The sequence below is a fragment of the Nanorana parkeri genome, unplaced genomic scaffold (genome assembly GCF_000935625.1).
Source record: "Nanorana parkeri isolate BGI_ZX_2015 unplaced genomic scaffold, ASM93562v1 scaffold809, whole genome shotgun sequence".
In the NCBI taxonomy this organism is placed as follows: Eukaryota; Metazoa; Chordata; class Amphibia; order Anura; family Dicroglossidae; genus Nanorana; species Nanorana parkeri.
In genome coordinates, this window is record NW_017307077.1 from 393,300 (window position 1) to 420,367 (window position 27,068).

General features: G+C 41.0%; 1 protein-coding gene across 1 annotated transcript in view; it reads left to right on the forward strand.

Moving 5' to 3' along the window:
- The window catches only part of MEGF10 (multiple EGF like domains 10), a 148,996-nt gene that overhangs the window by 38,343 nt on the left and 83,585 nt on the right, over positions 1-27,068 (forward strand). The window lies entirely within an intron of this gene.

Genomic DNA, 27,068 nt, shown 5'->3' on the forward strand with positions numbered 1-27,068 from the left:
GCAATGACACCTGCACCTTTCAAAACAAGTCAGCAATGGCAGCTTGCACACTTTTCTCTTCACAGGTAAGCACTCTAAGTAGTGTGACAATTCCTTCACATGTTCTATTGGCCTTCACAATGTTCTATTCCTAACAATAATTGTTCTTAGCCAAGTATCAGGCACAATTCAGTAACACATAGTAGCCAATCAGATTTAGGTGATAATGACTGCATTTTCCAAAGTAAGAGGACCTTTCTATTACTTTCGTAAATAAGCACGAATAGACCATGTTGTATTGCTTGTGAATCATGAGGTAAAAATAAAAAGATGGCTACATGCAGAGAGAGATTGCAGGACCTATTTCAATGCCAACCAATCAGAGAAAGGACAGAAGAAATATGATTGGCTTCTATATGCATTTCTTTAAGATGTAGGTTTCATAAGCCATCTACAGCTGGACAGTATAGTAATATGATAATGGTGGGGGTGAACTGGAGGCCATTATGTGCCATGCTGTAAAACTCTACCATGGTAGTGATATAACTACTTCACACCATTTTTACATTGATCTCATTTTCCATGGGGATTCACTCATTTGATGTCTTAGCTGCTGTAAGTAATTTGCTGTTGTCAGGGAGGGGTGCTTTGTGGCTGAAAGTGCTTAGCCCAATCTCTGGGAATATAGACATGACTGTACAACATTTCTTTGAGGAGAAACACTTTGGGCTTCATTTAATAACAGAGCACAAAGAGAAATAACCCACATCAACAAATTAGATTGTAGCTGAGAGCTGATACCTGATTGGTTACTGAAGCTGCTCTTTATTAAATATGTTCTTTCTTAGTTTAAACTGACATTTACCGATGTATAGCTTGCTTTACAGTATGTGTAATCGAATTAAAAGAGAACTATGGCCAACCTTTTGTAGCGTTAGTTCTCTTTTGGGTTTACTAATGACCTCCTGTGACCCAAAACTCAGCATAAAACGGGCTATTGCCTGCTATATGTTGACAGAGCAGAGCCGCGCAGCAGCCAAGAAGGATCCCGACAATATTGTTGGAGTCCACCCTGCTATCTGATTGACAGCCAGCTCTGTCTCTCTAGAGCCAGAGCCAGCTATGCCTGCCCTCTCACCTGTCTGTCCCTCTAAAGAGCGCTTGAAGAACAGGGAGGGGAGGGGGGAATCAGCACTCTCTGCAGGGAGAAGATCTTTAATGAGCAGTCAGTGGTTTGTGATCACTCAGTTCTCAACCTATAGAGCCAATGTGTGACAGCTGTAGTGTCAAACGTGGGCTCTAACTATGGGGTAGAGTGCATTTCACTCTCCCCATAGTTGTTCTCCTTTAAGTTTTCATTAAATATTCTAGATTTGCAAAGTTGGGTATACAAGTGTCTATTTTTTGCATTCAACCTGCAGGCTGAATGAAAAAAATAGAAAAGATTCCTCCATCAATGCATTGTTTGCATTGTATATTGAATACCCGAATTGAAGTAGCAGCTGATTAGCTGCCAGCTCCGCTTGGCTGAGAATTTTCCAACCTGTTCCTTCGTTTAGCTGATTGAGGGATGCCAGATGAAAAGGTGCCAACAGCTGAACCCATTATCGGAATTTTGGCCGATTTATCCGGAAACGGCCGAAATTCATAGTGGTACATTCCAGTTTAGTGGTACATTCAGGTTTTTAGGTAATAATAAGCTTTGCCACAATATAGTTGTTAGCCATGTTGTTAGTCCAATACCAGTGTTTTTATTTGAAGTAACCCAGAACGGTCAACCAGAATTCATCTTGCACTGGTCTAGCTAGAGCTGAGTGTATTCTGACCGGCTGCTATGATTTATTCTGCATAGCGGCCACCTAATGTCTCTATTTTTTCTTTTCAGACAGATAAACAGGCATTTGTAAGGCAAGTTGGCATGTTAAATGTCTATAATATGTAATTTGCTTGTTTTTTAATGGTAAATGAGCTGAGAAACCAGATTTCTCCTACCCCCTGATAGACAGTTCTGTAGTAAGTGGGAGGGAGGGAGCAGGGATTTTACATCATTTCCCTAAGCTCCTGAAGATAGTGCAATATACTATCAATCTAAAGGCTGTGGGTGGAACTAGGCATGGCTATTTACTGATAGAGACATCAATGGTACCAACATGTAAGTAGATTCAGCAGGAGCAAGGGTGACAATGGAGGAAGAACATTGTCACCCAATGAAAGAAAGTGACTGTTGAATGATTATACTGGTGGGATCAACAGGTATTTACGGAGAGCCCGTTCTTACAGGTATGGGTATAGGCAGCAGTTCTGCCACCCTACGTGACAGAGGTGGTCTCAATTTACCATTAGGATTTGTCAGGTAATTAAGGGCAATGTAGCTAAAAGACTTCATCAGTTATAGAAGGAACAAGAACCCTAGGTTGGAATAGCAGAGATTAGAACCATTCAAGTCTAATTCTAACCACTATTATATTTAATAATAATACATTATTACAAATGAGGCTCGGTTCAGACTGTGTATGTTGGCCTAATTGTGCTTTGCTGTCGATTCCATTGTTAAATGATGCTATGTATTTAACTCCAAATTTACAAATTTGTCAAAAAGAAAGTATGGTGGCTGTTATTGCTGACTGCTTCTTCTAAACCTGCTAGTTGCTTAGCTGTCATTCTGATCCAATGGCATTAGTACATTCTAAGCCACTGACCTAGAACAAACATGCAAATCAGGATTTCTGGATTTTCCTCTATGCTTTCTTATTCCATATAGCACCTTATGTTATATTACTCAGCAGCCTGTAATATAATGTTATACAAAATGCTGCAGAGAAATCATTATTTTATTTTTATTTTGCAAGAGGTCGTAGTGTAACACATGTCCATTCTCCCAATATTATCTGCTACTATCTATTTGAGTCAGCCTAGATTTAACTGGGAAGCCTTCAGTCTGATTTTCACAGACTTGGAGATTATCTGGAAATGGCAGTAGCAAAATTTGATTTACTTAGCATGTAATTGTAAAAGAATGTCATTTTTTTTTTAACTTTTGAAAATAAATGGAATTTCATAATTGGAAAGCCTATAATGCTCCTCCATCCGGATCATTTTACAAGTAAATTAGTCATGATTTCAAAGGAGGTTTTCTGCGCACTGCTTTGTACATTAACCTGTGAAAGCATGACATTTAAAAGCAGCCATGCATGCTCTTTTAATCTGAGTTTATATTTGCTTTGTCAGCGGTCACTTTGAAAAGTATACCTGTTAAATCAGCTTTTCCACTAAACATGAGGATTGCTATATAATGAAAAGTCTTATAGGTGTGGATGAGAAAATGTGCAGCAATATATTATACAGTTCTCCACACTGAGGTCAGTCATTTTGTGATAAGGTAAAACACTAAAAGGCTGGCCTAGCAGAAATTTTCATGTCACATAGACATACGTAATAATATTCAGTCATACAATTCTCAACGCATAGCATACAGAACTATTAGCATATATTATGTATGAAACAACAGCCTCCAAAGTATTTTGTTCTCAAACATTTGATAATAGTGTGTGTTATCTTTAAAGCAAACCTGTCGTAACCCTAATTCAAACAGAGCATATGATGGAAAAGGCTTAAGTTACTTTTAGTAAAAACTGCATGTGAGGTAGCGTACCCTTGCAGCAGGTTGTTTAGCTTTTTCCTTCACTGGGGCCTACTATTCAGAATCAATGATGGTGGATCTGAAATTCCAATAATCAACACTCCAGTACACTACTCTTTCAAGATTCCCCACTCTTCTCAACCTTATGCTTCATCTGTGTTGTGGTTCCAGACCTAGCACGCAAGGGGACACCAGAGGCCCATGGTACATGGGGGCCCAGGTTACATGGTGCATGGCACTACACGAGAACCTTGCTTGACACCAAGCCAAGCCGGCTGACCCTTTTCTACTAGGCCAACACCTGATCCTTGACCAGAACTAGTTTTTATTCCTCTGCTCCTCAGGTATTGACAACACCAATACATCTTTATAGTGCAGAGCAAAAAATGTCCACAGAAAACAGTAATGGCAGCCTGAAACTTTACTGACCAGCTCCTTTTGATTTTCTGATCGAAGGATGCCGGGCAGAACACTGCCAACAGGGCCACCCACTGAGCAAATTTTGTCCAGTTCAACGGGAACTAGCCGAAATTCGCACAGTGAATGGCTAGCTTTACTCCTCCCACAGCCTGGTTATATAACCCTGATTTGCTGAGGTGATGGACACAAAGGAACCCCTAGCAATCCGTGGACAGGGCTGCCAAATAAAAATAACTTATAGTGACATTATTCTGAGCTGCACTGAGGACGGAGTGTCCCATAAACACTCTGGCCTCAGTGCTGCTCCCCCACAGTGCCTCCTTGAGTGCTGCCTGAGGCAGTTGCCTCAACTGGCCTCATGGGAGGCAAGGCCCAGGGAGATGGGTTGCTAGCATAAGCTGGCCATACACCATTTAAATTTCTCCCTTGGCTGAATGAGAGAAATCCATTAATTCACCCATCATTGAGCAGTGTGGATGGAAGAATCCCAGCTGAAAGGCTAGTGTATTCAGCATCCCCTGCTCTAGCACCTGCTGAATTCCCATACAGTGCATGCTTCTGAATGGGTGAAGGTGCTGTTTGGCCGATAAGTTTTGGACCGGCTGACAGGGCCACTCATGAGTTGAATTTAAGCTGATTTAGCAGAAATTTGGATGAAATTCAAACTGGGCATGGCCAACTGAGCCCTCCTCATCTCTCAGTACGGGCCTGGAGCTAGTCATTGCACAAAAGGAAATCATTTAAACTGTTTAACTGGAAATATTAAGAAGTTATATTCATTGAATTTAAACTAAACAACGTGTTTAACTAGATAGATGTAAGTATGTATACATGATATACACATAGAAATACATATATGTATTTAGGATTATTCATAACCTTAAAATTGTATTCCAGCAAAATGTTTTATATAGAGGGGTGGTAAGTGATAATGTTCTTTCCCTTTGCACTTTCCCTTTGAGCCCCTGGCCCTATAATGTAGTTGAGGTCCTTCTGCAGCCTAATGTCTTTATATGTGTCAAACTTGCAGCTATCACATAGAACTGTGCATAGGTTAAAGTGCAGTCAGTGGGCAGCAAGAAGATTTGGAGAAACCTGAATGTAGAGCAGTACATTTCGTTTACAGAATCATAGGATTAGGGACACAGCGGCACATCAGATTTATATATCCGAATCTCTGCGTACTCTTCCTATATAAAAGTTTATGTTGGTGTTTTCCTTTAAATACCAAATTAATATCCAGCCAGTTGGTTGCTCAGTCTGCCTTGACTATAATTGAATCCGTTAAATATGAGAGTTAACAATATAGATCTTACTATGAAGAAATGCATAGTTTTTCCTTGAGCATTCCTACAATCTGTACTTGAATGGCCAACACTAGATGGACAATACAATTGAAGTGACAGCTGTATAAAAGGAGCATCATTAATGGTTGGCTGGCAAGATTGCCTATATAGGGCTATAGCTTATGCTAGCCTGATGTCCCCAGGGGTTAACAAGTAGCCCCGTATCCCTTACTTTATAGGTCAGAAAAATATGGTTTAACATATTTCTTAGAGAGTTGTTTTGTGACTCTTGACTTAATTGTGCCTTTTACAGAGATTGTGAAAAACATTTTGTTGTTAAAACTGAACTGTATGCAGATAATAAAAACACCATATATAGTTACATAGTATTTGAGGTTGAATAAAGACATTAGTCCATCAAGTCCAACCTATTAGGATCTCATTCTAAAACAACATTATTAGTGACAATTAGATCTAAGATGGCATTTTTTCTGGTAGGAGTCTCCACCATCTGGTCCATAAAATTGTCGCGCAACATGTGTAGAAATCGCCCCGCCTTTGCCGAACCCGAAGTTCCATTGGCCCAATTTATGTCTGGGTAATTGAAGTCACCCATCACGACTACATTGCCCTCTCTCCCAGCTATTCCTATCTGTGAGTGAAGATTGACTTCTCCCTCTTCCCCTATATTTGGAGGTTTATAGCAAATACCCACGAGAAGTTTACGGCTAGCGTCCGTCATATCTAGCTCCAGCCATAGAGTTTCCACGTCTTCCCCATTATTTGACGTGATATCGTCCCTTATATGCACATTTAGATTATTTTTTACGTAAACGCAAACACCCCCCCCCCTCTTCTCCCACCTCTGTCCCTCCTAAACAGGTTATACCCCTCTATATAAAGGCTTAGTTCACCTTTTAGGCCATGTTTCATATTACAGCCATATTAAGGGTGTAACATAAAAATGTATTGCATTCCCCATCCTGCACTCTCTCAAACTGCCCCTTACCTGTATCGTGGGATGCTCCTTTCTGCAGAAATGTGTTGTGGTTTGGGTTGTCTGGCTGCGCATGGCTACTCCCTTACAGCTGCATCATCCAATATTTGTAAACATCACTACAAGTCCCATCTGCCACCTCCGCACATAGGACTTGTAGAGTGCTCTGACAATCCCTCCTCTCTCACCACTGTAGTTCAGCGGCTCTTCCTCCAGCCAGGTCCAGACCTCCATATGGACCTAGGCCTAGGGGAAGAATTTGCAGGAGTCTGACCATTGTACCCGCAACACACTGATCACAGTTGCAATGCTCTATAGGCCTGAATGCCAACATTGTATAAATGCACATTTTTTAAATATTATTAATATGAGTGAGGTATGTGAAGCTGTTCATACATATTATATCTGATAGACATTGGTGCATTAAAAAAGTAAACAAAGAAGAACCCACTGCCATACTTATCATGACCCCTACACTTAACCCTATCATTATGCTTAACCAATCACATAACCCCTTTGCCACCTGAACCCTTTAACCTGAAGGTTGTTTAAAAGTGTCCTTACCTTTTTACCCCCACCCTTTCAGCTGAAATAGCCTAAGGCCTTGTTCACACCAAATGCAGACCAGATCCGGTCAGGTTTCTGCACACGCAGTGCAGTAGGTTGTGCCGCGTTTTAGACGCGTTTTAGACGCGTTTAGGGCCGGTTTTGGTAAAAAAAATAAAATAAATTTAAAAGTTTAACATGGACTTTCAGGCACTTGCATGCGTTTTTGATGCGTTTTTGCGTTTTAGATGCGTTTTTGATGCGTTCCAGACCAGATCCAGAGCAGGTAAAATAGGGCTTGCCGCATTTTTTTCATCCGGTCTGGATCTGGTCTGGATCCGCACGCTGCGATGTGAACTGGAGGTCAAAATACCATAGGAATACATTGGACGCAGTTTTGATCCGGTCTGCACCTGCTCTGGTCCGGATCTGCTCCGGTGTGAACAAGCCCTTACTCCCCCCCAGAGGTCAAGTTCTTGCCATTGAGGTCCAATGCAATGTTTACACACTTTTCTGTTCATGCCTTCCGTGCACAATAGAACCCATATAAACTTGTATGGGTTCTATTGTCTGCGTTCACGGTTGTGCACCCATACACATGCCCATGTTTACTCAATCAATTTAACAATCTGTTTGAAGACCAATCTGTTACTTGCAGGCATTGCAAGGGCTCTGCACTTCAACGCTGCTATGTTACAAATGATTTAGGCCAGGTCAGGCTCACTTTATACATTTTATTCTAATTTTCTCTTTGCACACTTTGTGTTAGCAGTAGTTGTATGATTTGTAACTTCATCTTTCTTCTCATCATTATCCATGCTAATCATTCCCATGCATTCCACCAAGTTCTGGTATTCACTAACGTGGCTGAAACTGTTATATATCACAGGTGGAAGAGGAGGCTTTGCACTCTACATCAATGAGAATTCAGTACAGTGGCAATATGGAACTAATTGTGTATAGAAAAAAAAAAAAAACAGTTTTACCACAAATGAATAAAAGCGACAGACTCTTCTATCTTCTGTAAGCCAAGGCTAAAGCAAAGCCTTCTTTTCTTATGCATTTCTTAAAACCAGCCAGTTGCTGATCTGTGCCAAGCAGTATGGAAAGAGACAGTTCCCCTCCATTCATGTCATGATGCAAATCATTCTTGGGAGATCTCCACAGGAAAGAAATTCTCATTAGACCGCTGAGTGCAGTTATTGCTGCTGTGGATTTTAATTATCCATATAATTATATTCTGGTGCCTGCTCCATCTCTTTGTTTGATACACTTCACACTGTTCTTATTTTTAACTAGAAACAAGTCCCCTCTTCTTGAACATGTACAGTTTTTATTGCTTCTAACAAGTAGCCAAAACATCATATAAGGGGCAGAAAAGGCATTTCCCAGAACAATGCATAGGGTTCGGAGAGTGAAGTGGGGACTAGATGCAAGAAAAGAAAATACTTTTCTACATCATGGACAGGGGCTGATTGGCAACATTTAGCCTAGGGGGCAAGTACAACCCAGAGGCCCATGGTGCAGCAACTTGGCCCCTCTCCCGCTCTCCCTCTTCCCAAATGATAATCGATTAGTTGTTGCAGCCCTACATTCATCCCCGATTTCTTGGGACGGCCCCCGGATTGAGGAGACCGTCCCCTGACAAATGATGTCCCTGGGAACATAAAATAAACCATTTTTTTTAATGCTCAGCTGATCCCTGGATCCACCAACAAGCGCAGCCTCCCGTCTCCCACGCTGTTAGAAGCTGCATACAGAGCGTGCTGGTTACTACTTAAACCGGCGCGATTTGTGCAGCTTCTGAGAAGATACGCTATTAGCTAGGAAGACACTGAGCAGATGCACAGAAAGAGGGGCGAGCAGAGTGCGAGGGTGAGTTGCTTTAGGGTGCATTCACTCTAGCCTGCACACTAAAATGCGGGCTAGTGTCTGCATGGGCTTCTGCGGAGGGCTGTTTACTATTTTCTTTTTTTCAGCTTTATTGAGAGTGTACAATGTGTGCACTCCATGCATGTATCTGCACTGCAATGCAACTGTGGTGACCTCCAGTGCCATCCGGTGCATTGCTGAAAAATGCAGCATGTCTGCATTTTTTCTGCACCATATATCATACCAGAGTTGTGGTGTGAATGGGGCACTCAGAGAACAATTGTTTTCCATGTGCCCTAGCGGTGACCTGTATTTTCTTGTGCAAACAATATTACAAATTATTTTTTGGAGAGTGTGAACATTTTTATCTACAGCAACATAAACCATTTAAGTAATAAGAGTAAACCATTGGGGGCAAGGGTATTCCGAAAGTCTTCAATCATACATCTGCCTATTTTTTTTGTGCTCACAATGGTTGTTATTATATTATTAGACAGGATTTATATAACGCCAACATTTTGAGCAGCACTTTACAAAATGGAGGGAGACAGTACAGTCACCATACAATTTCAATACAGGAGGGTTAGGAGGGCCCTACTCGTGAGTGCTTACAATCTAGTAGTTTTTATTATAGTTTTGGAAGTACAAAGAGATAAACATAATACATAGGCAGAGAACGCTCATGTCATTGTGGTCTTGACCAAAGTTCTAAGGTGGGCACAGGGCTGAAAGCTACTGTAAGCTCTGAGATCCCATTGTATACGTATTGTTAGTGTATTATTAGAGGTAGTGAAAAACCTAGGCCAAACTGCTGGCTCTCTCATGGGACTAAGCTCCAAGTCCATCGCCATCCTACTAGTGTGCAGCAAGTGAAATAAAAGGAAACAAAGAGAAAGGCAAGAGGAGGTAGCAGTGAATAGGAAGTGAAACAAACAAGGAGTGAAGACTGAAGAGAGGTAAAAGGAAGAGCTCATGAAAAGCGGGAAGGATGGGATAGAGAATAGATCATAGAAGATACATGTCTCTCAAATCCTGAAGGCCTTGCACATTCATAATTCCAACACAATGCCTACCATGGCATTCTAAGTAAAAAGCATCCACACTGTTGCATGCATTAATGGTAGCTGCTGTTATTTGGATTGTATAATTATCTACAATGCGACAAGAAAATATTCCTGGTTTATCTGTGTTATGCAGGTTTGCTAAACCTCACTGGAATACTGATATGGCCCTAAAGCTGCCCACACACCTTACAATTTATCTGCAGATTTTCTGTGGTCAGATGGAAAAGGTGCAACAGATTCCTCCATCTACACTTAACTGTGTGGATGGAGTAATCTCCACCTGGGCCAATCTCTTGTACTTTTTCCATCTGACCACAGAAAATCTGCAGATAAATTGTAAGGTGTGTGGGCACCTTAAGGCTAAGTGTCATGTACAAGTTCAGCAAATCATAACAACCAAACACACCCTTCATTGCTATGGCTTACTGAGTATTGTTCTTTTCTTTTCTCTTTGAACTGCGTTATTGAAAATGTGCAGCTCAGGGTGGTCAACCTGAACACAAATAATGCTTGATTTTTTTTGAGTAACCAAATATAGCCAGTACATTCAGCTACAAAGCAATTATAAATAATTCTCAACTCCAGGCAAAACATTGTTTAGTTTTAGGATTGGGGAAGGGTCACATCTACTGACATATTTCTGTCTGCTTCCCTGCTGAGGAAACCCCATCACTGGTACAGATAGTGAGGATATATCTTCTTATTAGGAACACAGACAGCCATAAACACTCCATATGGAGATATTGATCAAACGTAATTGGTTTCCTAGAGTGTCCTTCTGGTCTCCCTAATAATATAATCCCACAGTCTGCCTTTTAGGCTTACTAGATATGTTGTAGGTGACCCAACATTCTAAGCGCCTCTGCAGAATTCTGCTCTTCTGTACTAAAACGGCTATTCTGGTGGCGTAGGACCCCTCGCCTCCAGCTCTGGGGACATGGAAGATGTTCATTGACCGAATCTTATTCCTATACAGACGCACTTATGAAAATAGACGTCACGCACAACTTTCTGATCAAATCTGGTATCCTTGTGTGGCATCTAACTTCACAATTCCAAGTGTGCCTTAGGTTATCTATGTTCTTCAGTATATGTTTACCTGCCTTTTACCCTTTCTATGCATCTCAGTGTTATGCTTTTCATCCAACATTATGTTTGCAAACTATTCCATGTATTGTATCACTAATGCTAATGTATAATAACAACAGACCACAACAGTGGGATTTTTTATTGTACTGGTTTATTGTTGTATTGTATGCAAATAACAAACCCACAGAGGTACTAACTTTTCCACACTTTGTGGAAAACATAAAAAGAAAAATTGAAAAATAATACTTACCAGTCCTGTTACAAAGGAATCCAATCTTTGCTCTTTTGCAAAGTTACTACCACCATTGAAATGTTTAGCATCCAACACTTTAGGCGGGGTTGGTTGCCTGCGTCTTGTGTACTGTGATTCCATCCACTAGTGGCAACATCACCAGTGCGTCCCTGCAGCTCTGAAGGGGTACACTAGTGATATAGCAGTCAACTGGTAAACTGCAGCAACTAGCAAGGAGTCACAGGCCTCCAAAACACCAAAAAGTGTTGGATGCTAAATCAGCATGACTGATAGGTATTATTGATGTAGTTGGGCAGGCAACCTTTTTTTTCTCTTTTAGCAACAGAGTGGCTTTAACCCCTTCGTGACGGGAGACGTACAGCGTACGTCCCGGCACTTTGTGCCTATATGACTGGCCACGTACACTGTACGTGACGAGTTATATCAGGCTTTGTAATGCTAGTAACAGCTGATTCTCAGCGGTTACCAGTCATCAATGAATGCCTCAGTATCGAGGCATTCATTAATGAAATAATTAAGCTTTTTGTAAAAGCTTCTTCCTTTCAGTAATGAAAGAATGAAGCCGTTACATGCAAATACAGGACCGCAATTTGAGATCCTGTATTTGACAGCTGAAAATAGCAGAGAGGTAGCAGTGACTCACCTCTCTGCTATTTGTTTTGACAGCTCGAGAGCCCGATGTTTAGATACATTTCACTCAAAAGATACAATGTATCTTTTGAGTGAAATGTATCAGTTCTGATCATCTAGGCACAATCAAAGAGCTTTTAGTGAGATCTGAATCTGACTAAAGTCAGGATCAGTCTCTAAGGTTATTATTAGCTGTTCCTAAGTTTGGATCAGCCTAATAGCCAAACATTTAAAAAAAAAACTTAATTTATCAAGCAGTCATAGTGACTGCTTGATATAAACTGACAAGAAAAAAAAGTTTTGTGTTTTTTTTTACGAGGTGTAAAAAAAATTAAATAAAGTGTAAAGCAAAATTAGGAAAATAAAAATTATATATAAATATATTTTTTATAGTATAATTAATATAAACAAATTCTTAAAAAATTAATAATAATCAAAACTTGTGAAAAAAGTGTTTTCTTCTAGTTTTTTTCCTCATTTTTTTATTTTATTCAAACTAAGTGAGGGGTTAGGTACACATATGTGATACAATTATATAGCCCTATCTGTCCTCTAAAAAACAATATATAATATGTGTGGGTACATTTAGTAAGAAAGTATATTACTGCTGTGGAAGAATCACACAGCAAAAATGTAAAAAGTGTGTCAGTCATTTATGAACAGAAACTGAAAACTAGCTCAGTCATGAAGGGGTTAACATATGACTTTTTGTGATGTAAAATGTGTACAGTCATGTACAGTCATGGCACTGAGCTCCTGAAATAGACAGCATTATTTAAAATTATGTTCAAATATTAAGGAGCCATAGTGCACAATAGGCCTTTACTACTGGTTTAATCCATACCACATGCAGATGACATAAGTAAACCCCCTCTGAAAACAGAAAGTTTGTTGTCCACATAAGGAACAGTTGCTAAAACCCAGCAGGGGCAGCTGTTGTAAGGCTTGTTAGGAAATAAAGGGAAACTTGATCATTTAATCTCTTCTGTTTTTCTCTCAGACAGAGATTGCAAGTGCCAACTGTTTTAGTCTTCAGGGCTACACATATTTAAGTAGATACTCCAACATTTACTTAAAAAGTGTAATGTTTGACAGATAATAAGTGACTAGCAACAAAGAACAAATGAAACACAATGAACTATGAGCTTCACAATTCATCTTAATGTGGTTTTAAATGAGAACTGTAACATTTGCTGCATTTACGAAAAAGTGAATGTTACAATCACCACAAAGGTATGTCAAATTCAGGGATATACCCTGTTTCCCTGAAAATAAGACCTACCCTGAATATAAGACCTAGTACTATTTTTGGAAATTGCTAAAATATAAGACCTACCCCGAAAATAAGACCTAGTTGTGACCATTCCCAGGGCTGGTGGTGGCATAAGGGGGAACTTGAAGAGCCACGGGAGAGAATCAGTGGTGCCAACGAAGCCAGCACTAGAGGAAGCAAGGCGGCAGAGCCGCATAAGCCGATGTTTCCTCTATAACACCGGCTCCTGTCACAGGCACAGTGATACGGAATGCACCCCGCCTGTGAGGAATCCATAGTGAAAGCGTGCTTCGCTCATTCTGGTTACCAAATTGCTCTTGGAAAGCTACAGCACCCCTGATTGCCCTGATCACCCTATTCTTAACTTTGCTATTTTGGATTATTTAATTTGGATTTGCATTAACTTTGGATTGTTATACATAAAAAAAAAAATAAGACCTACCCCGAAAATAAGACCTAGTGTGTTTATTTGAAGCAAAAAAAATATAAGACAGTGCCTTATTTTCGGGGAAACACAGTATTGTGGAGACTCTCTCCACTCCTCTACTTTTTATGGGCCCTATAGCTTTAACGGTTGGAGCACATGTGAAAGAATAAAAAAAAAAAAAACAGGAGCTATGTGTGCTTATTCTTCCATAGTGACCACAGAATATTATGGATCCTGGGTTTCTGGTTTAGCAGATTGGTTAACTTCCATATTAACAACCATACCAACCTTAAAGGTATTTTCTGACATTAAAGAATGCTCATCCAATCTGGCTGATAATGGCTGGATTAGGGAATGTTGTGTTTGTAGACTACTCCACTCTGATGATGGCTGATGTTCACCCACTGGAGTCTGCTCAGGGAATAAGTGGATTGTCTGGAATGGATTTTCTTTTACAACCTCCATGGTTCCCTTTATATAGCTGGCACCTGTAGCTCTTACCCCTCTCTGTAGGCACAAATATTACTCAGTGTAAACCTGAATGCTTAAAGAACAATTGTTTATAAGAAAGATCTCTAAGTGGCTTGGTCATGCATGCAGGCTCAACCATTGTCTAGACAAAGAAATCAACTTCAGGAACTGAGACAATATTTTCAGTGTTTTAGCTAGAGAGAGCTAAACAAATGTACTATTAGACAGTATAGAAAAGTTTTTGTTTAGGCCAGACAATATTTATAATTGATATAATATAACATAATATATTATATAGTATAAAATAGAATACTTTTTATAATCTTTTATATCATAATATATTACAATATGTTTTTTTATAATATTTATATTTAAAATCATTGTACTTAAACTGTGTCATATGGTGAATGTAAAGCAGCTACTACTTTCTAGATGAGGATGTTTTTAGAACGTGTATGTATTTTTGAATTTGGAGGTGGAATTGTCTAACCACCTGAAAACCATTCCTCATTGTACTGTAGAACGCATGCCATAGACTCTTCTGACGCTGCTCCGGTTTTGGAACTCATTCTTTAGATACAGCTCCAACGCATCCACCCAGCCTTTAGACTGACAAAACAATACTTACAATATGGTTTATTGAAGTCCATATACTACCTTTATGCATTACGCCTAGGTACCATGGAGTCATCACTCCCCCTTTTTTCCCCCTCTACATTAGCTGAGTCTTCTTATGTGGGTGGCAGTGGTCCTTTTGGATGTACTATTGACCAACAGACTGTGTGTGTTGTACTATGCTAGAAAGTAAGTGACTTGTGTGTGTCAGTTTATCCGAGATTCCTCATACACTTTGTCTATGGTATATACTGGGCTAACTGTATGGATTTGAAAATTATAGATCTCCTCACCTTCCTAAAGAAGCCATAATGTAAAACGCCTTGAATGTTGGACTACTACACTGAATATTTGAGGACAATTATCCTGTTGAGATCCTCATTAAAATCATGGGACTATCAGTGTATCTTTCTAAGTAGTAGCCCATAGAGGCATATGTATTAGCATATTGTTGGTCTTGGATGTCTGTAACAATGAATGTTGTTTTTTGGGTATTTAAACATGACTTAAAAAAACCTTCAATTTTAGTAATTGTCTGCTATTATTGTGGTAATTCCCATCTGTAAAAGCCCCATTCAATTTGCTACTGGACTGGTTATAACTCTTGCCATAATGTGCAAGTATGCAGCACGTCATAGCAGTTTGCCCTCCTCCAATGCTGATAGGTTCATGCTCCCTGTCGCTACTCTGTTGCCATCTTCGATACTTCTTCTGCATCCAAAGTCTTTCCTTGGCCATTAAACAGCCACTGATGATAGAACTTCTGCACATGTGCCCTGGATTTACATTGTTCAGGCACGCAGTTTCTTCTCTCGGCATCTTGCAGAGTGTGAACCAGCATGCGGCGCAGGCAGTGTACACAACAAACCAAAACTGCAATTAAAAAGAGTAGGGAGAATGTTCTAGATCAGCGGTTCTCAACCTGTGGGTCCGGACCCCTTCGGGGGTCGAATGACAATTTGCCAGGGGTCGCCGGGAGTCTCCCGCTATTAGATAGCGGCTCCCGGCCGCCCAGGAGAGAAACACTTTCTCCCGGAAAGGTTTACTCTGCTTGATCGAGCAGAGTAAACCTTTCGCTGCGATCGTTTTTTAAATTTTATTTCGGACATTGGAGCCCCGGCCGCCGTAAGTCAGAAAAAAATTAATAAGCCAGCATTGGAATGCATAGCTACATTCCTATTGGCTATTTCACTTTGCAATAGCAAACTAGCTATTGCACCCGCCCACTGCTGCTGTCAATCAGCAGAGGGAGACCTGCAGTTCTCCATCAGGTCCCCATCTAGTGATTATCATCATTATTATTAATAATAAAAGCTGACACCCTCGGCTTGCATTATATGGTTTGCCATTTTAGCTGTTACAACAGTGGTTCTCATCCTGTGGGTCGCTGTGTGATTTCCGCTGTGATAGGTGAGAGTCCTCCTCAGCTCTCTCCTAGTGCAGCAGTGTCAGTTCTCCCGCCACGCCGCCAGATGTCGCTGCAGCAGCCGCGTCAACCATAAATTTTACCATTGGGGGTCACCACAACTTGGCAAATGTTACCAAGGGGTCTCGGCCCCGGCTGAGGTTGAGAACCACTGTTCTAGATTCTTTGGTTACTCCTTAACAGTGTATTTGAAGTAATTAAGCAATGGCGCTATCTGTATTTCTCTCATGACTCTCAAATATTTTTATTGTAAACTGGACTGTTTGAATTTTCTTAGGAATGCTGTTTACTAAGTGCAAATCAGACAAATCAGACTGTCAGATTCCCTGATGAAGAGGCAGCTAAACTGGGAAAAACACTTTGGAGTTGAAGTGGTTTTGGTTGCCTTAGTTGTGATGTATCGCTCTTCAAAGATGCCTGGGATCATTGAATGGGCTTCACATTTGCATTGAGTTAGAACAAGCCTTTATATATTTCAAACCAACTGTGAGTCAGACATTCAAAAGACTGTAGTTCAACATTTCTTTAACAAGGAAAGAAAAGAACATGAAAGAAGATCAATAGACAGAAAACAAACATTGAACTGCTGGATCAGCTGGCTTTGGTTTGAGTCAAATTGCTGACTTTAATACCTACACGTGCATTCTGTTATTATCAAAAGCAATGTTCTGACTTCACAGATGACACAGGACTATGAAGAGTAAGGGGAATGCATTCACAGCATTGGGATTTACTGCTTACATACATAGAATACATGAAGCCTTTATCACAAAATACGTGCATTTCTACTATAGATACAATAGTAGTGTGGAGCAGGAATTCTCCATGGACGTATAGTATCTGGCATTTTGTTGCCTTAAAAGAGAACTATGAGGTGAGTGCTTTTCACTCACCTCATAGTTCTAGCCGACCTGTGACAATGAAACTGTCACAGGTCGGCTCAGTAGATCGGGAGGTGAGCGAACACATACCGGCGTTCGCTCACTTCTCGATCCTGTCACGGCTCTCTGCCGTGACAGGGGAGGGGCTGGATTCCCCCCTCCCCGCTCCGATTCCGCACAATTGTCGGGATCCGCTTCAGCTGCGGCGTCTCAGTATACCGTGAGCAGCAGCTCACGGTATACTGCGGCGTCTTAGTATACCGCGAGCTACAGCCTGCGGTATACTGAGCTTAGGGTGACGAGAAGACGCTAGTTTGTGTCCTCCCGTTTCCCTAAGGAGAACTATGGGGAAAAGCCTTAACCCCATAGTTCTCCTTTAATGCAGTGGGGTGCCATGGAGAATTAATAGAACTGCAACTAACAGTTATGAATGGGCTCCAAAGGTAATGTACAGTATTGTTTGTTATAGTTGTAAACAAGACCAGAAAAAAGGAGAATTAAATAATATTATTAATGTGTTGATGGTTTAAAAATCATGTTACTATGTACAGTATTTTATACATTTTATACATTATTTGCAACTTAAGAGCACCCTATTACTCTGCTACCCTCCCCAGTCAATCCACCCCCTGGTCACAGTGTATACCAAATTGAAATTGAAAGCTGACAAACCTGCGGCTTTCTGTGGAAACATGGGGCAGCCGATCACTATGTTTCAATGTACCTTTGGATGAGTTAAAGTGACACTAAACTCAGGAGTTAAATCTTAAAAATGCATTCAAGTACCTTAACTATTAACAAAAATGTATCTTATTTGTGTATCACTCGGCTGTAGATCCTCAAATCATCTCTGAATTGGCGCCGACACTGTCCTTCCTTCTGGAGGGGGGCTACTTTTGTTTCCCATGGTCCCTGTGTGTGTTGTAAAGTAGTCACCGCTCCAAGCTCACTCCTGTGATGGACTACAATCTCAATACAAATTAGTAAACTAAATTTGAGATCGTAGTCAATTTGAGCTTAGTAGTCCTCTTGAGTTTAGTGTCACTTTAACCACAGATACAGAGAAATCTTGGTGAATATACAGTCTGGGTGATGTATCACTTTACGAGAGCCTTGTGACATTTAGTGAGAACAATGTCTTTTTTCAGACATCCTCCACCCTTATAGAACAGAGCAGTTGTATGAGCTGTGTTTGATCTTGGTTACATTTGTAAACCCGCAATGCCCAGGTGCACCAGACCTTCTTAGATCTAATGTTAGCTGCTAAACATTCAAAGCCATTAACCATTTCAAGTTTTAACCAAATATAAGTAGTATAAGAAACTGAAGTTTGTTTTTAAAGCTTACAATTTAATCAATGAATCTTTACTAGAAAATCATTTAAGTGTACATAGATCCAAAGCACTTTTTTCTAGTTTTGGCTAAAATGGGGAAGGATTGGAATCCTTGTCAAGTTTTTATTGCTGTGTGCTCCTGCTGAGTGGATTCTCCCTCTCTATTTGTCCTGGTGATCATTGTCGGCCTGGCAGAAAGTGAATAGAATCTTACAGTCGTTACCAGAATAAGAGGTGAGGGCAAATATGCCCATGAGGACACCTGTTTTAATGACAATTGTCCGCAAGGGGGGATTCCCCTCACTTTCAAGAGATTTTCTCTTACTTCGTGTTGCATCTCTTGGACAGGAAGTGAAGGGATATCTCCCCAACAGGACACAGGCAGCAAAAATGATTGTTTTACACTGTATTATATTTAACAGGACAAGTGACATTGGCAGTAGAGGATGTATGTCATATCACATCAGCATTTGTATGTAAATGGGCAATGATGCGGTTACATTACTTTATAATTAGCAGAGAGCAAAGGGTATATATTCATGTTGGTAGGATCCCTGTAACCTGATTACTGTAACTTCCAGTGCAGCGGAGGAAGTGGGAAGTGATCCTTTCCTTCTTCCCTATCTGGGCTTGCGACTGTAAATTAGACACAATAAGACTAACATTATTCCTGGAAATGCTGAAAAAGAACCAGCATAATAAATGCTTTTATTTATTTATAATTATTTATAAATGTATCATTAAATATGGTTTCTTTGTAACATGTATTACAAAGTTTAAAATCAGGGAGAGGTCCATTTTAAGGATCCTTTCATTAGAGAAACATAGAGACTAGCATTGCTGACCTCCTCCTTCTGCTCATACTAGTTGCCTAGTTTTAGGTAAAGTAGGGAATGGTGTTAACCACTGCCAGTTATTTTAGTCGTCTGTGTACCATTTGGAAGGGTATATATTGCAATATTTTCTTTTTTCACCTTGTGGACTGAAAGAAGAAAATATAACAGATACCATCATCCATGCTCAATACCGTTCAGCCAAAGATTTTCCATCTGGCTCCTTCTATCTTCTGATCTAGGGATGCTGGACGGAAGGGTATAGACAGCAGCACCTACTGTGCGAATTTTGGGCGGATCAAGAATCGACTGAAATTGGCATAGTGTATACCATACTTTACTCTCCTTTAGGAAGTGAATTCCCTCCCCCAACTTTTCGATCATGATTGAGAACACATCTATCCAACCCTCCCCCCATGCCAAGATGCTAGGTGTCATCCTTGACTCGGACCCTAGCTTTTTCCTCACATCCAATCACTATCCAAATCCTGCCGCCTTCACCTTCGTAACATCTCCAAAATATTCCCCTTCCTCACCAATGAAACCGCAAAGCTGCTCATTCACTCACTTGTTATATCTCGTCTTGGCTATTGCAACTCCCTCCTCATTGTCCTACCTCTACACAGGCTCTCCCCCCTTCAATCTATCATGAATGCAGCTGCTTGACTCATTCACCTAACCAACCGCTCAGTGTCTGCAACCCCCCTCTGTCAATCCCTACACTGGCTTCCAATAGCCCAAAGGATAAAATTCAAAATATTAACAACCACTTACAAACCCATCCACAGCTCTGGCCCAGGTTACATCTCCAACCTTGTCTCAAAATATCACCCTAACTGTCCCCTCCGCTGCTGCCAAGACCTCCTGCTCTCTAGCTCCCTTGTCAACTCCCCTGTCCGTCTATCTCCTACTCTGACTGCCTTTCAGCGATCAATAAAGACTCATCTATTCAGGGAAGCCTATCCCGCCTCAACCTAACCACTGAACTCTTTCTCAAACAATTCATCCCCACACAGCTACCTCCTCATGTATCACTTCCCCCTCCTACTTAGGTTGTAAGACCTCACGGGCAGAGCCCTCCTTACCATCTTGTCTTGAATTGTATTGTAATTATAATGTCTTCCCTATATTGTAAAGCGCTGTGCAAACTGTTCACGCTATATAAATCCTGTCTAATAATAATAATAATAATAATAATAATAATAATAATAAGTGAAGAAAAATCTCTCCAAGATAAGATTCTGGTTGTCACCAGAATGTGTCTGGAAAATTTCCTCTCCTATTTCTGTTCTGGTGACAACTCAAAATTTTGGATTCCCCTCACTTTCTGTCAGCAGTATACAAAGAGAGGGTGATCGTTCCCAGTGGAGACACAGACAGCAATGCAAACCTGACAATGATTTTAACCCTTCCCTGATCTATCCAAGTCTAAATATGGCTTTAGATGCAGTTTAATACACAAAGGTCTGATTGTTCTCCTGGAACCTTTGGCCACTTATGAAGGTTTTTTTCATTAGGGGGTAATGAATGAACAGTGTTGGACCTGGGGACTGATTTGCAGTTGTTCATTCATAAAGCTTGTTTGTACAGTGCAGTGTCTCTGCTGGGGATTGACTGCCAGTTGCTCCATCATTAGACTGTATGACTAGTTTGAATTTTAGCGGCTCTATCAACCTGTCACTTTCCTCTTGTTGTGTCAGCCAAGACAAGCTCATTAATACACATAAGATACTTAAAGTAGAACTGAAGCCACGTTATTGCACAACACACCTCCTGGCCACCATGCACATCAGAGAAGGGACATTTCCAAAATGGGAAAAAAAATAGTGCATGCACTACTTTTTTCACTGCATTGCATTGCAACACACGGTACCGCATTTTGTGCTGCAGTGCGCAGCAGCTGGGAGGTGCCTTAGGGTGCCATTCAAATGAATTGCAGTGCAATGCACCCAGCGCACATTAATATACACTAGGTACATTGTGCAATAGGGTCAGTTTATTGCATGATATTGTGCGATTAACTCTATGCTTAGGTGTGAATGGGCCCTAAAGGGAGGGTAATAACCCCTGCCAACTTTCTTTTGCCATCTGTGTCCATTTTCTGAGATTTTTTCTTCACTTCCTGTCTAATAGCCACAACAGGAAATAAATGGAAATCTCTCCAATAAATGGAAATCCCTGGTGGTCAGCAGGTTTACCAGAACTAGTGTCTCCATTAGATGGTTTCTCATATATTCCTGTTTTGATGACAACTCAAAATTTGGGATTATCCTAGAAGGTTGCAGAAACAGGGTTGACATAATTCTTGCCTAGATGAGAATGGAGTCAAGGTGAACTGTGAAAAAAAAGTAAATAAACACACAAAAAAGTGCTTTTTTGGATTAAGCCCCCATTCACACTTAGTGTAGTGTGACATTGCATGTTGTATTTGGGCTACCCTGTGAACAACAAATGTGGAAACAAGCTCATGCACCTCTTGGAGCTTTGAGCATCTTTGCGTGCAAAAAAAATGTGGGTCTGGCTTGGCACGTTTGGGGTGCCATTAACAATAAATGGCATCGCAAGGGTAGAGCATGTTTTTTTTTTGCACATTCTGTGAACATCTGCAAAATTGTGGGATTTAGCATGTGTGCACACGCTACACAAGTAGGGAGGAGGATTAGAATTATGTAAAGTAGAATTTTGGTGTGAAGGTCCGCTTTAACTTTATATTTTCAGCAGCCCTTCAGATATTCCAATAAACCTGTTGCTGTAGAGGCATTTGTCCCATCACTCATAATTTTACTTTGTCCACAGAGGGCCTCTTGTAAAGTCTGTGTGTGACATACTGTCGTAGCAAGTCAGTGATAATGAAGAGTTGCTTTGGCTTTTATTATTCTTTATCTTCCTTGATACATTTACAGTATATAAAATCTTCTCCTATTATGGCCGCCATAGTGTTCATGCAGAAGAAAGAAAATAAGTAGCAGCTGCTGGCAGCTGTTTTCACTGTAAGTGAAGTGGGAAATAACTAAAAGTGGTTCAGGGGATGTCATCACACAGGGCCCCAATATTCCCAAGGTACCGAAAACATTCCTTTGTAATTTCCATGCTTACTGTATGTGCTGTGTTATGATGCCATTTACTGTTCCATCATGTACCAAGCCATGATGTGCTGTGATAAATGTGAACTGGAAAAGACAAATGTGCAGAGATTTTGGGGGAAATTATCAAAGAGAAATATGTTTTTTTGTGGTGTAAATATTGGCGCATTTTCTGTGTGACAAATACAATTTATTATAAGACAAGTTCAGCACCAGCCATGCCAAATCACATTTAAAGTGCTATGGGACAGTCTTTATAAATGTCTGATTGTGTGTGCCAAAATAATGAAGCACTTGTGCTAATGTTCTAATTAGAAAACAGATCCAAAATATACACTATTACCAGAGTGATGTAGATATTGTCGTGAGGAGGGCTGGCAGTGACGATCAGCACTACAGCAAGCAGGGGAGAGGGTGATGTGTATGGACGGCCAGCAGAGGAGGTCACCCGGCGGCATACCTCATCCCACTGGGTGAACGTCCCCTCCTCTCTCTGCTGGCATCCATCCCAAAGATGGCCATCGGCAGGCGTCAATAAGTTGACCGCGCATGTGCGATGATGTCATCGCACACGCACGCGGCAATGTCACACGAATGCGCAATGACGTCACAGCGGGGTGTCATCTGGCCTCAGGACGCCCCTGGGCATGTGCCAGTGTTTGTTCATCCCCCACTGGCTTTGGGCCATTCATGAACTCTACCTTGGAAGATTATAGTAATGTCTTTTTTTACAGTGGCGCATTTTGCACTCTAGAAGCAAGATCAAAATATCCTAGTGTAGGAATCATTTTCTCTTTTTAGTATAATAAATAAGCAGCCTTGTAATTCAACAGTGTGGCTCTTTTTTTGTAGTTCTCTAACGCTAAAGTGAAAGTCAGACCTCTTGGTGCTGTTCTCTCAGTGGACATAGCAAATAATTATTTCATGTGGTCATAACCTGGTGGGGCGGGTGGCTGCTAGTGGTGCACATACCGAGGAATTGGGGGGGTGGGGGGGCGGCATACCGCCCAGCTCACTGTCATCACGGGTTGCTAGGAGCTGGGCGGGACGCCAGAGCGTCACAGGTTGCTAATAGCTCTTAGCAAGCAGAGATACTCTGGCCAGAAAGGGGGCCATGTGACCCAGTTAAATGCTGCAGAAGGCAACTACCTCGGGCTGCCTCATTATAGGGATGGCTCTGATAATCTGGACACTGATTGGCTATAGCAGAAGCATATTGTTATTTAATCTAATTAGTTGCTATAGGGGTAGGTGAATTGCTTTGGTGCGTTGTGCTGCAAAGCACTAACATGTTCCTGATGTGGTGCAGTGCATTGCAGTAATGCACATGGTTACCAAAGGTGTGAAGCTGGCCTTAAAACCGTATGGAGATTGCAGCTGAAACTGCTGAAGGAGCTTTTTTGCTATTTTCAGAACCTTGTAACACTAACAAGCCACATGATACCGGGGAGTGAAAATGGCTAATTGGGCCCAATTTGGACATTTTCATCTAGGGGTGTACTCACTTTTGTTGCCAGCGGTTTAGACATTAATGGATGTGTGTTGAGTTATTTTGAGGGGACAGCAAATGTACACTGATATACAAGCTGGACGCTCACTACTTTACATTGTAGCAAAGTGTCATTTCTTCTGTGTCGTCACATGAAATGATATAATAAAATATTGACAAAAATTTGAGGGGTGTACTCACTTCTGTGAGATACTGTATATGTGGAAGACAAATAGTGGTGAAGGTCCCTTCCCGTTCAAAGATGGTTGTTCCAGTTTGACGTAGATGGCCTGTTCAGGCCTCTTTTGAACCAGTTGTCCTTTCTGTTCAAAATGTGCATCGACCTTTTTCTTGAGGTATAGGAAAACTGCTGAATCGAATCCTGTAGGATTTGCCCTTCTATGTTGTTCCATTAATTTGTTGAGAGGTTTCATCTTGCCAAAGTCCCTAGCCGTTTTGCAGCCTGAGATGGGTGGGGGAAGTGTGGGGTTGGTGGTGGTTGAGTGACGCTACCCTCCCTGCCTGGCTCTGAGTCTCGCCCAATCTAGTTGGATTCTGGCCAGAGTGTCCCAGGTTGCTAAGAGCTGAGTGGAGAGATGTGTATGGCCCTTACAAATCTCCCCACCCGACTCTTAGCAACCCGGGACACTGTGGCCGCAGAGGGGGCCGCAGGCACACTTTAAACAATGTGCAGCAAAGCGGCCGTGTTTCTCTGCCTGCCGCCCCCCAACATGACCAAGCAAGCAAGAGCCTCAGACTGCCTCATTAAAAGGATGGCCCTGACTGCATATACCAAGTTACTTTGCTTGTGTTTGGGTGTTGGGTCTTTAGGATGTACAGTAAACATGTAATTCAACTGAGTATATAGCCCTTTAGTTAGAGTTCCAATTTATTTAAAAAAATGTCTAACCTTCAAAAGCTTTTATTTTAGATATTACCCATACGGCTAAGTGTTAGTGTTCCATCTCCGTGATCAAATCTAGCGGAATGTTATTATAATAAACATGTTTTGTTAAAAGATTTTCGCTACACTGTGAGCAGGCTGAACACAAATCCTATAATGTTTCTAATTTGAGTTGTTTGTAGTGTAAAGGCAGCGTGCTGCAGAATGATCTGTAATTTAGACCTAGTGGTAAACCTAATGACAGACAACACAGTCATGAAACAGTTCAGTGTGTTATTTCAACTGTTGGTTCAACTAGGCAAGTGAGGCAATTGTTCATCTTTACCAGCTAACAATATAAAAACGAATACTGTGAATTCCACATTACACAGTTTGTCTTAAAATGAACTTGTGCTTTGCTACGCAGGGCTAAGCAACAGGTACGCTTCCCTGCCTAACAAAACATATTATTATTATTATTAGTAGTATTTATATAGTACCAACAATTTACACAGCGCTTTTACATAGTGCACATTCACATCAGTCCCTGCACTCAAGGAGCTTACAATCTAAGGTTCCAATCGCACATTCATACATACAGGGCCAATTTAGACAGGAGCCAATTAACCTTCAAGCATGTCTTTGGAGTGTGGAAGGAAATTGGAGTACATGGAGGAAACCCACGCAAGCAAAGGGAGAACATGCAAACTCCTTGCAGATAGTGACCTGGCCACTACAGCTGAGTATACACGTTTATAATCTCCTTTGAAAAATATTGTTTTCAGAACGTTCGTTCAATATTCTAATAGTGAATGAGCAATCAATTTTGATTGATTTCGATTGCTGAGTGATAGCACTGATTGGCCAAATGCTGTTACATATAGTGAGTCAAATACACCTACTATATTCTCTTACAGCTATTTATCTATTTGAAGTTAAAGTCCAGGAAATACAAAAACTCTCCTTGAATTGTGGCTGTCCCTTCACTTTGAGGGAAAAAAAATACTTATCTGATCCCCACTCCCATAGGCTCCCTCCATGCTGGCAGCCACAAACTCTTCCCCGCTGGAGGCCCACTGCTGCCCTCAAGTGCAATCTAGGGCCCATAGCTCTGCATTATACCTGAGGACGTTGACGGACAGCCCACAAGCCGGAGCGTACGGAAGACAAGGCGTGTGGCGGTTGCTGTAGGAGCGAGGATCAGGTAAGTAAAACTGCTTTTCCTGATACCCTAGTAGTGTGGGGCAGTCCCACTGCAAGGGGAATTTCTCTCCGGAGATAGGTTTTAAAAAAACAGGCTTTTTAAACTATTAGTAAAGCAAGCAAGTGAAAAGAAGACTAGAGCACCATCTGCTAGATGGATAAAAGCGTGGTTGTTGATCATGTGAAGAATATGAAGGTTTTATATTTTCCTGACCTACACTATATATAGAATTCTCATTTCTTTATTCCTCATGATAAGAAATAAAGAAAATATGAGCAAAACCACTGTACATTTGGACTCAATGCTTGTATGCTTGTTCTAGACATTAACTCAGTCAGTCTAGTTTAAAGGCTAAGTTGACCTTTCCGACCATGTTTTTGGTTAGACCCATGTTTAGGGTGTAACATGAAACATGGTCAGAGCACAACCCCTTAAAGCAGAGTTTTACTCATATCTTAAAAATAACAACAAACACACCTTTAGAAATGTTAGTAATGACAATATAGATAATTGCAGGCTTTGTATTCTTTGCATACATTATTTCTCCTTTCTTGCCCAGTTTTCTGACAGTGGCCATGTTTACTAAGGGCAGATAACTAGCTCTCCATTTACTTCCTGGAACTCTGGCACATGTGACTAGACATGTGACTATGCACATAATTCAGGGGAAGAAATGCCTTTCCCTGAGATGAGAATTCCCAGCAATCTCTGCTGATGTAACTTTCCCAGGATGCAATGCTTTGGCACATTACACCATTTGTGCCAGAACTGGACCAGGCAGTAGATGAACTATATTTGTAAGTAAATGAAAGACATGTTTGTGTAACTAATGAATGTCAGATGATTTTAAATCAGCATGCAGAGCTGCATGCTGCTGTGATTTTTAGTGAAAGGGGGTAAAGGGCCACTTTAACTCCCCCCCTCCTCCACACACACACACACACACACACACTTATCTGAATTTCAAGGTTCTTCTCCCCTCAGGATTGTTTAAATTTTTTATTTTGGTGATGCTCTGCTTTGCTCCTTCCACAAAGCCATATCATCTATTTACAGATCCTTTGACAGGTTGGATTGTGAATGGAGGCTCTACAAGAGGCATCAGCGACCGCAGCAGAGGGACCTTTAGTTCTCTATGGAATACAAGTGCAGTGACGTCACCGCACTTGTAGTCCATGGAGACATCCTCGCATCTATGTTACTAAACATCTGTACCTTACTACGAATATGGAGCAAAGTATGTCAACAGCACACCAAAGATGTTCATCCATTAACGCTTTTATTGATGTTCAAACATAGTGTCAAAGGAGCTTTATTGGATGAAGATTCTTGGTGTGCTGGTGACATACTTTACTCCATGTTCGTAGTGATGT